Source organism: Battus philenor, unplaced genomic scaffold, assembly GCF_028537555.1.
Source record: "Battus philenor isolate CCGP_79_NKW_IND1 unplaced genomic scaffold, ilBatPhil1.0.hap1 SCAF_30, whole genome shotgun sequence".
NCBI lineage: Eukaryota > Metazoa > Arthropoda > Insecta > Lepidoptera > Papilionidae > Battus > Battus philenor.
The window spans coordinates 5,380,319-5,392,267 of NW_027181694.1; the positions used below are offsets into that span (position 1 = coordinate 5,380,319).

At 33.6% G+C, this 11,949-nt stretch overlaps 1 long non-coding RNA gene across 1 annotated transcript; it reads right to left on the reverse strand.

Moving 5' to 3' along the window:
• Positions 1 to 217: 217 nt before the first annotated feature.
• Positions 218 to 8,588, reverse strand: LOC137927361 (uncharacterized). The gene is made up of 4 exons (XR_011107758.1): positions 8,503 to 8,588; positions 2,643 to 2,743; positions 738 to 825; positions 218 to 321 (listed from the first exon to the last, which is right to left on the reverse strand). It is a non-coding gene; the product is annotated as an uncharacterized lncRNA (long non-coding RNA).
• Between the last annotated feature and the right edge of the window lie 3,361 nt (positions 8,589 to 11,949).

The following is an 11,949-nucleotide window of genomic DNA, read 5'->3' on the forward strand; positions in this document are numbered from 1 at the left end:
AAAAGAGGAAACAAACAAAGGCACACACACGCTATAGTACGGACTACATAGTGATCACTTGATACAGGGTGATTGTGTAATAGATGTAAAAGATTTTTATTAACAAACGATCTATACAATCAACCTTTTAGAGCTTTTACAACTATTACCAACCATCCTGTATATAAAATACTTATATGCGGTTATAAAGTTCTGTTTGCAACAAGAACTCACCCCACACTGCCTGCCCAGGCCGCTTGAAGAATACTACTCCCGTCCCTGCAGCAGATGAGGAGCTGGTCAAAGGAATGCACGCAGTACGTTGGACGTATTCCATTGAATCTGTGAAGGTATTGATACAGAACAAATTTTTGTAAACACAGAAAAAATTGTTGTAAACACAGAACAAATTGTTGTAAACATAGAACAAATTGTTGAAAACACGTAGAACAAACTGTTGAAAATACAGAACAAATTGTTGATTATTGATATTTTCATTTTTGCCGGAGGCAGTCGTTTCAATAGGACCGATTGGAACAGACCAGCACATAGCGAAGAACACAGGATGATTTTGATACAGTTTCCAACTGCTTCTCCAACAATTTGTTTAATCACAATTCCGTACAATAATTTGTTCTTCTAGCAAACAGGTATTGGAAATCTGCAGGGGAGACCAATGCGTATATATAATAGTACATCCACTTGACATTTCAAGTGGATGTACTACTAAATGATGACGATGACCAGCGGTTACTTACTGGAAGTCATTCTTCGCGGTCATACACTTGTCTGGTGGTGTACACTTCCCCAGTATGTTGGTGTGTTCATTCACGCAGCTGTCACCCTCTTGAATCAAACAATTGATTATTAAAAACTCGACCATTGAAATAAGTTTTTCATTTTTAAACGGTTTTAATTAGTTCGACCCGTACGGAATTTATTTATTCGGGTCAAAATTAGAAATTGAAATTTAAGCACCTTCCCGTTGTCAGATTAATCTGGGATTTGGTACACACATTTAATTTAGATGACAATACAGTATAATAAAATCAATAACATTATAAATCTAAGATCCGATTAGTGCCAAACACAGAGTCACTGTGTTTGGCACTAATCGGTGGAGGGGTGAAACACGTGTTAAGTAGTTTGGCGGTGGCGGTTGTGTGATTCACATTGTTTGCCGCATACGCATTTATCAGCGGGCTGGCGGGCGGTGCATTTCATTGCTCGACTACCACTGCATGTGCGGAAGTGGCTAAATATTGGTCCTTTTCTTACTTAGAATCGACTTCCGCAAGGTAACGCCTGATTCCATTAAACATTTAAAGATCTCAACTATGTCGATCCACCTAGAAGGATATCTACCCACGCTGCGTCTACCGTCTCGTAAATGCCAATGAACCTTTCGGTCCCAACGAACATTGCTGGAACGATGTGCCACACCTAATGCCACTTTAACACGTTCACTGCGGCTTGAGGCCGATTCAGCCTCATGGTAGACTTTGCACTGGTGCGGCGCGTAAAACTCGTGTTTTCTCTCTAGTGCGGCGGCTGTTTACACTCAACCGTATGAGATATGACAAAGACAAATATAGCTTTCTTTATGTCTGCGAAGCATTGACTCAATATTGAAAAAAATGATTGAAACATGAGGCAGAAAAGGCCTCAACCGCACTACTAGGAAGTTCATCTTGAGGCTGATTCGACCTCAGCCGCACCATCTGAAAGTTCTTCAAAATTATGCCCGCAGTGAACGTGTTAAATGGGCAACACTTCAATCTGCATCCTTGATCTTTCATCTACCATACATTAATTTCTATACTAACAACTTTTACACATATTTTTTTTTCCTTACCCCTAATATACAGCTCATTTCGAACATTGTAATATTACAAATACATTAAACGATTTTGTTAGGGTCATCTAAAAATAAAATACACTAAATAAGGGCAGCATTCAGAAAATATTTTTGGAAAACTGTAGAAAAAGTTTATGTCAGAGACATTATAATAATGAAATGGTAATAATAATTTGAAGCAGATAAAATTGATTGATAGTTCTTTCTTTAGCAGGATTTATCTTCTAATGTTGCGTTTGAAATCTTCCGATATTTACCAATAGAGATGGGCGAAATGTATCTCTGACAAGAAAAGAGCGATTATATGTTTTCGATCTTGCTATATATATCTCTCTTTTATATCTTTAACTCATTCAGTTTGGTGCGGCTCAGAGAGAAAATAATGCAGCTGAAACTAAACATATATCCTTTATATCTTCGTCTCTTTTAGCTCAGACTTAGAACTCAGTAAGGCGGAATAAAACGTGTGAAATATTCCTATTAAGCATTTCATGTCTTTGTCATAAAGCACAACAACGCTAAACACGCGCGCGTGATGACGTCGTTTCAACAAACCTATCCGTCTCTCTCTTTTACGTGTAAATTGCTATATAGGCCCATCTCTCTCTAACTCTGAACGAACCGCAACTCGTTATAAGTATAAAGATATAGAGATACAATTGCAACGCGCGCGCTGGAGAGTGATTATATCTTTTGCTAAGATATATATCTTTCTTGTCTTTAGCTCGCGAGCTACCCATCTCTAGTTACCAAGATAATGGTTACATAAATATTTAATTAAGAATAAAAATTCAAAATAACATACCTTTCAACTCTGCCATGAGACTGCGGACCATCAAACATATTATAAAAATTTTCAACATGTCCCCTTGTTTTAAATCAATATCGTTCTGAATTTTGTTATCTCTGGAAATAAATGAGAAAATTCATTATTAACACATTCCATCCCATGCGGGGCGTATATGACCCCCGCTGCACTTTCCGTTCAGGCCATTTGCAGTTCTCATTGAAGAACAAGGGATTCTTAAACAAATGAATTGTAGGTTCGAATATATATAACTTCACATCACGTACGTAATGTATTTTTTTTATATGGCCCCCGCTATTGGGAGCCTCTCGTACCTCCTATCTTGTGTGGGACAGGGACTATTCAACATTATTTAATTTTTCACATATTTTTTTTATTTTCATTATCGTCTTTCATACATCGTATGATCTTTCGTTCTTTTCATTCATGCCACAATTCTTCTGTCTTTCCCTTTCGCTCTGTAACACCTTTCATACATCCCTCATTACTCTTTTACATTTTTATTATTTTATTTCTATATAGGATTATTACAATATCACTTGGTTTTACATTTTTTTTATTTTTGTTGTTTACATTTTTATTAGCTTTAATTTCTATGTATAGTAATACTTATTATTTTTCTATAGAGTAGGAGGAACTCTTCTTTGGTTTTTTCTTCTCTTATCAGGGAGGCTATTGATTCCTACCTGATTTTCACACCAGACCAGCACTCGATGTCGAACGTAATGCATATTGAAATTTATAACTTTTTACAACTAATTACAGCTTCGCAGTATTTTATATTTATTTTTAAAGTGTGGGTCGTATACGCACCACGCGGCCTGATTGGAAAATCTTCGAAAAGTGCCGTGGCACCGACCGTTTCAATACTCGGCTATAAATATTGCACATCGACCTTTAGAAAGAGACAATCGGCTAATTTCGACAGATTACAGGGATACATTTTGCCCATCTCTATCGCGTACCCAAGACGTCAAACGATGAGGTGGACATACGAAAATGTAAAAATCGTCGAAGTACAGTGAAGTAGGTCGCTCTCAACTCACTTATTTATACAGGATGATCGTCAGCAAAAGGTTTTCATACCAATCACCTATATAAAGTGATCATTATGAAATATATTACATTCATTTATCTTATACAATACAATAGTAAAATAACTTCAAAGTCTGCATGCACAGATAGTAAATAATAAATAATTGTATTATGTACTTATTCTTATTTAGAAAAAAAACCTGTTACTATATTAGTATGTCGTTAATATATCTGAAACAATTTATTTTTGAATACTATATACCATACATTAATTATATACAATACAGTACCCGGCGATAAATATTGCACATCGACCATTGGAAAGAGACAATCGGCTAAATTCCGCTTTGTAGAGCGTTATCTTTGTCGCACGAAATACGACTGACAAAACGTCACACAGGTAATGCGGGACAGAGATAGTGCTCTACGAAGCCGAAATTAGTCGATTGTCTCTTTCCACAGGTCGATGTGCAATATTTATCGCCGGTTATTGTATATAAACATGGTATTTAAAATAAAAAAAATAATTAAAACTAAATCATCCAACACATATAAAGATTTAACATAATAATTATATGTACAGAGATAACAAAATCAAATAAATAATTGTTATTGATATCGTTCCTTTAGACAAAAAGCGTTCCAAGTAGACGACCCTCGTATGAGAAACCGGTTTCGTTTTATCAAATGAGTCATAATGAAGTAGGCACTATTGTTTATATAAGGAAAGAGATATTAAATATTATTTTATATCTTCTTTAAGGAAGGAGCTATGCTTGGGATTTTTATAAGAAATCAAATAAGAAATGCGAATATCCATTTTCGTACGAATTAGAAGGTTTAACTTGCAGTGATGCCAATAAGCGTGCAGATGGTCGATGATGATTTAGGACAGAGTTCCCCAAACTTTTTTGTGTCGTAGACCCTTTGCCATGTTTTTCCGTGTTGGGTAGACCCCCTACTTACCTGATATTGATTTCCTGTTAATTTCTATCTGTAGTGAAGTTTAGTGTTAAAAACTTAAAGTAAAAACACATGTTAATTTATTAATTGAATTTAAATTAAAACTAATCAAAATATAATTTTATATCCGTTATGTAAAATATACGTAACATTAAATAAACACGAGACTGCGACTCTCAGGTTTTTACAAGTTCAAAATGCATTGCGACCACAAAGCGAATACCAACATCCTACAACTTACACAATTTTATAAACATATATAATATTTATTTTACTTCATAGGTACTTTTATAAATAATGTAAATGTTTTGATATTATAAGATAGTATGATGTAAGTAAATAGATACTATCAGGGTATGTGTTAAGATCCACTATCGTGGACCCCCATTTTCATTTCATGGACCCCCAAATTTTTTTTCGCTGACATAGACCCCTTGCAGGTTGTCATAGACCCCTAGGGGTCGATATAGACCACTTTGGGAATCACTGATTTAGGATGAACCGACAAAACTTGTTAAATTCGTCTAAAAATAAATGGTCCTTCCCACCAGTGCTATTGGAAGAAACCTATGTCCAACAGTGAACATTCTAAGACTGAAATCATGTACATATTTTATATATTAAGGGTACCGGAAAGTTATGTCGTTTCTGTCAACATATATTACAGAAAAATCTATTGACTTTACAGCTCCGGCATTGATTTTGTATACTAGATGCAGTGGCGTAGCTAGGGGGTGGAGAGCGGGGCGGCCGCACCAGGCACCACAAGCAGGGGGGGCACCAAAGTTGAAAAAAATTTTAATAATGAATAATGAAATGTTAAAAGAAAAATGAAAATGAAATGTTAAAAAAAAACATAAATTAAAGTAAATAACATAAAAAGAATAGGGAATTTTACTATTTTTGTGCTAAAAAAGTTGTTAAATAATATGAACATTAAAAAAAATAAACGGTTACAAATTATAATATACACAGTGTTTAATTCTTTCATTTGCAAAACACATAAAGTGTTTTTAAAAGGGCCCTAAATGACAAAATAATAAATTGCAAATTTTTATTATTGCAAGATTATTTAATGATAAATAGATTAAATCATCTTGCAGTCGACACTATTGATTTTGAAAATGTGATTAAGGACTTTGCAGGCCAAAAAGCGAGGAATTTTCTTTTTAAATTTTCCCAATCAATTTTATTGAGATCTAATGTTATTTTATATATATTTATTATTATTTTGAACCAAAAAAAATATATTAACTACATTCTGTTCTGAATTTTGAAATTATTTAGACTCTATGAGGGGGGGGGGGGGCACCAAGCCCCAATCTGCCCCAGGCCCTAAATACCTTAGCTACGCCACTAACTAGATGGCAAAAGGTTGTTGATAACGAATGTGAATATATTGTTGATTAGAAATTAAAACTTGTTAAAATGTAGTCGTGTGAATTTAACTTAAAAAGCGACATTACTTTCCGGTCCCCCTAATAAAAAATGCGCGTTGTATATTTTTTAATCTATGCATTAAGCTGTAGACTAAATTGTTTCATTTATAACTCACACGTAATTATGTTTCATTTATTGATATTCTTTTATTAAACTGTGAAATACTAATAAAGAAGTCAATCGAAAAAATTACCACAAAATGAAAATAAGTTAGTTCAAAGACACCGAGAAAATTGTATATTTTCAATTTGGCTATTAAAGGCGGTATTGCAATAGATGATATTTATTTCACAGCACAAAAATATACACACAATACCGTAACAAATATATACAGTTTTAGTAACCTCAAGTCTATTATCTTAAATATCTGTAAAATTATAATAAATTTACAAAGGATTTCTTTCGATTAGATTTATCTTTTATAGCATGTATCGCTACAGACAAATGCTTATACGATTTGTTTTTAAACGGTTTTATTTATTTCGACCCGTACGGAATTTGTTTATTCGGGTCAAAATTAGAAATTGAAATTTAAGCACCTTCCCGTTGACAGATTGATCCGAAATTTGGTACACACATTTAATTTTGATGACAATATAATATAATAAAATCAATAACATTATAAATCTAAAATGGTCGCCGATACAAAAAGGCGGACATATTTTTTCTTAACCTCCTCAATATGGGTATCAAATGAAAGGGCCACACTAGTAAAACACGATGGTTATGTCAAAATTATAATTCAAGATGGACGCCGTTCCAATATGGCGGACTAGGTACATATTTTTCCACAACCACCACAATATGGGTATCAAAAAACCGTTTAACTTAAAAGTTTTTTAAATGTATTTATTATTAAAAAAATTACATTCGTCTGGAAATTATCGTGTTTATATGATTTTATAAAAAAATAATGTATATGTTACATGAATCAATAACTTTTTTTTAAAGTAATAAAACCCAAAAGATTTTAGAACTGGTTCTAGAAATTGATAAAAATGAAAATTAACTTGTGTATATACTTCTTAATTGTCTGAAATAAGGATTAGTAAACACAAGTATAAGAGACTTTATATAACAAACCATGGTGAGGATTGTATTCGGGATTTCTTAACAAGATCGAAAAAGTAATGAAAAGATTCTTAGACGAATATAAGTATCAGACATATCCCAGCGATGGGCATAAGAAGGCCATCAGAGACTTGAAGCGAAGACTGCGGACTAGATATGTTCGCTCGCTAGCTAAAGAAAGATATATATCTTTGCAAAAGATATAATCACTCTTCAGCGCGTGGGTATCAATTGTTTCTCTATATCTTTATACTTATAACAAGTTGCGGCTTTTCCAGAGTTAGAGAGAGAGAGAGAGAGATAGGCTGGATAATTTTCGGCACATAACATGCGCGCGCGTTTAGCTTTTGCGCATTATGACAAAGACACAAAATGTTTAATAGGAATATCTCACACATTTTATTCCGCTTTACCGAGTTCTAAGTCTGAGCTAAAAGCCGAAGATATAGAGGATATATGTTTAGTGTTAGCTGCCTTATTCTCTCTCTGAGCCGCAGTCAGCTAAATAAGTTAAAGATATAAAAGAGTGATATATAGCACAAGATCGAAAAGATATATTTTGCCAATCTCTAGTACGGAACCAAGATGTCCAACTATAAAATGGAAATACAGTGAAGTAGGTCGCGTCTACCCCACCTATTTATACAGGATGATTATAGTTTAAAAGTTTTAATACGTAGCTCATTTATCAGCAAAAGACTTTGATATCAATCACCTGTATAAAGTGATCATACTAAAATAAGATACATTAATTTATTTTATTTCCTAGAATATAATAGCAAAATAACTTCGGTGTACAAGGACAGAAACATTAAAAAAATATATTTTATATAAACAATAAATAATTTTATTATGTAGTTATTCTTATTTAGAAAAGAAACCATTTATTTTTGAATATTACATACCATACATTAATTATATACATTACAGTACCCGGCAATAAATATTGCACATCGACATTTTGAAAGAGACAATCGGCTAATTTCGGCTTCGTAGAGCACTATCCCTGTCCCACAATACTTATGTGACGTTTTGTCAATCGTATTTCGTGCGACAGAGATAACGCTCTACAAAGCCGATTATCTCGCCGATTGTCTCTTTCCAAAAGTCGAAGTGCAATATTTATCGCCGGATACTGTACAAAAGTATATTAATTATATATGTCTATATTGTTATTTAGCTTTTTATTAAATTTGAATAATATTTAGCTAAAAAGAATTTCGATGTAACTCAATCACTGTATCCTTATTACGTAAATGTAACGTAATAAAAGATATTATTTACATGAATTATTATAAATATGAAACTATAATTAATAATAATTTAAATAATAATTAATAAAACTAACCTTCAAATGACTCAAGTGTGTAGATTCATTTAAAATATATACATAATGACATTGTAACAAGACGTATCTCGACCGTCAAGTTGCCCATACTACTGCATCAACTCACATTTGCATATAATGCTAACTGGTTTTATATATATAGCCTGCGGCTATGTATGTATTTCTTGTTGTATATTGTTATAGAACATATTTAGGTCCGGGATAAATGTTTTAGTAGATAGAGAACAACTTTTTTTTGAACACAAAATGTATCTGTTTTCATATTTGGAAGAAAAAAGATAACATGTTTGGGATTAGAATGTTTTCGGCCAAATACAATCTTTTATTATTTATTCGTATTTATGTCATACTTTTCCCACGAAAATTTATAATAATGAAAAAAAAAAGAAAAATATATATTTATGTATATATATATATATATTATATATATATATATATATATATTTATGTATATATATATATATTATATATATATATATATATAAACATATATATATATATATATATGCATAATAAAAATTTAGAGTAGAAGTAGATTTATGTAATATATATATAGGTAGCTGATCCCGCAAACGTTGTTTTACAAAAAGTTTTTAATTATCAAATTAAAAAATAGGGGTAGCTCATAGAGGAGTGAAAATTTTTTTTTATATGTTGTATCATAAAAAAATAAGAACCAAAAGTTTCGTCAAAAATTTAAAAAAAGAAATAAAGGATGAACAACCCTTATCACTTAGGGGAATGGAAAATAGATAGTAGCCGATTCTCAAATCTACTGAATACGCATATAGAATTTAGTAAATATCGGTCAAGCCGTTTCGGAGGAGTACGGCAACTAACATTGTGACGTGGAAATTTTATATATATATATATATATATATATATATATATATATATATATATATATTTGTGGGAGTGGGTCTAAATGAAAGACGACAATTTAGTATTATAACTAATTTTATTCAAGAGGAAATCTTAATACGTCTAACACAATGACGGCGTCGTCGTGAGAGAGAGAACTATACTCCCGCATTCATCCATCTGTCTCATTCTTCATTCATACGTTTTCCAGAAATCATCTTACACTCCGTTTACCAATTATATTATTACTACATTTAGTACAATTTTTGTACTATGTATCTGCGTATAGTATTGTACGTATGTACACCCTAAACTGCCTTCTCCTTCTTGTCTCTCATCTCCATCCAAAGGTTGTCTATAAGAGATCGCCTCAAGCGATAAGACCGCCTCATGTACCTCCTATATGATTTGTTTCTTATTTTTTAGTTATTACCTATGGTGTACAATAAAGTGTAAATAAATAAAAATCAATACGTTCCATAAAAACCTTAAAAGCTTGCAAAAATATTTTTGGACTCATTCAACAATTAATCTCTAATTATTTTCCCAAAAAAACCCTGTAAAAGAAATATATTTTTTTACGTTTGTAACACTGCGTAATGACGAACTTGGTGTTGAAGGCGGTGTAAAAAATAACACGTTTTGAAGTCGACATTGTTATAAGCGAGGTAAAAAAATACTATATACTATATACGGTGATTGGTAAACTACACCAGTTTAAATTTTAAAAGAATGTATGCATAATCAATATATGATCGTAAATAAGCGATCTTACTACCCCCTACTCACAACCCACTTTCTAATACCCACTACTCAGTGCCTATTACTCACTATCGACTACGCACTACCCAATACCCACTATATCTACCCACTAAATACTGCCCAGTACTTACTACCCACTACTCACAACCCACTACCTAATACCCACTACTCAGTGCCTATTACTCACTATCGACTACGCACTACCCAATACCCACTATATCTACCCACTAAATACTGCCCAGTACTTACTACCCACTACTCACAACCCACTACCTAATACCCACTACTCAGTGCCTATTACTCACTATCGACTACGCACTACCCAATACCCACTATATCTACCCACTAAATACTGCCCAGTACTTACTACCCACTACTCACAACCCACTACCTAATACCCACTACTCAGTGCCTATTACTCACTATCGACTACGCACTACCCAATACCCACTATATCTACCCACTAAATACTGCCCAGTACTTACTACCCACTACTCACAACCCACTACCTAATACCCACTACTCATTGCTAATGACCCACTACAGACTACGCACTACGGACAGCGCACTACCCAATACCCAATAAATACTGCCCACTACTCACAATCTAATACCCACTACTCACTATTCACTGGCCACTACTTACTACCCATTACCTAATACCCACTACCCACTACCGACTACATACTACGGACTGCGCACTACCCAATACCCTCTATCACTACCCACTAATCACTTCCTACTATCCACTACTTATTACTCAGTACCTATTACCCACTAACTAGCTAAGAAAACTTTATTTGCTGTCACCCTTTAAACAGGAAGTCTGGTATCCGATTTAATTTCTTAAATACGATTATTATAAAAAGTAATAAACGGTGCGGGGGTAGGGCGGTAGGTGGCGTTGGAATCGCTGATCGTGCGGATTTTCTCAGTCACAACGTAGCAGCGGTCGAGTGAACATCGCGTCCGCCGTCGAGGCATTTTTTTTCTTCATTAAATTATTTATTCTTACATAACTATAAGGGATATTGTATACAAATAAAAAAACAATATATATTACCACATTTATTACAACCAATAAATACATTATTAAAATAAATTTTCCACACATACGCTGCATTCTCCTATATTTAATTATATCAAGTTATTCTACAATACTTCGACGTACTATATCTATAATTAAAACACTATATTAGTTTCAAGGATACTGGAAACTTACCAGAGGAAGGAACTGGAGATTAGTGAAAGAGATAAAGAATATGAGAGAAGTAAAGACTGGTGAAAAAGGTCTTTGACCAGTGTGTTGTCGGTGATGAATTATAGATCTGATCACTTACCAATCAGAAATAAGGAAAAAGAACCCAGATCACCGACATAGCTTGAATTGCTAGTTTCAAGTGACATAGGGCGGATCATCGTTTGTACAACCTTTGGAGTTGAAAGATTTTAAAGTGGCAACCATGAACCACCAACCATCAGGTGGTCCAACGAATAGAAGCTTGGTCTTGACCAAGGCATGGCGATCTTTTAGGGAGGCATAACATGCCTTACAGTGGGCTTCGTATTACCTGGCGTGATGATGAAGAAATGGAGGGACATGATTTATGACATTCTTCATTTATATTTGACATACTGCCCATAAAAGGTTTCTCCACGAATTTTAAACTACAAAATCAAATATTACAGAATGGATGCTCGATATTTTGATGAAAAAATCCTCAAAAGGTTCCAGCGATGTTCCTCACCACATTCACCAGGAGACTATTAAAGAACAGCATTATTATGATCCTGAGGCAGATAAAGCCAACGTGACTCTATGGA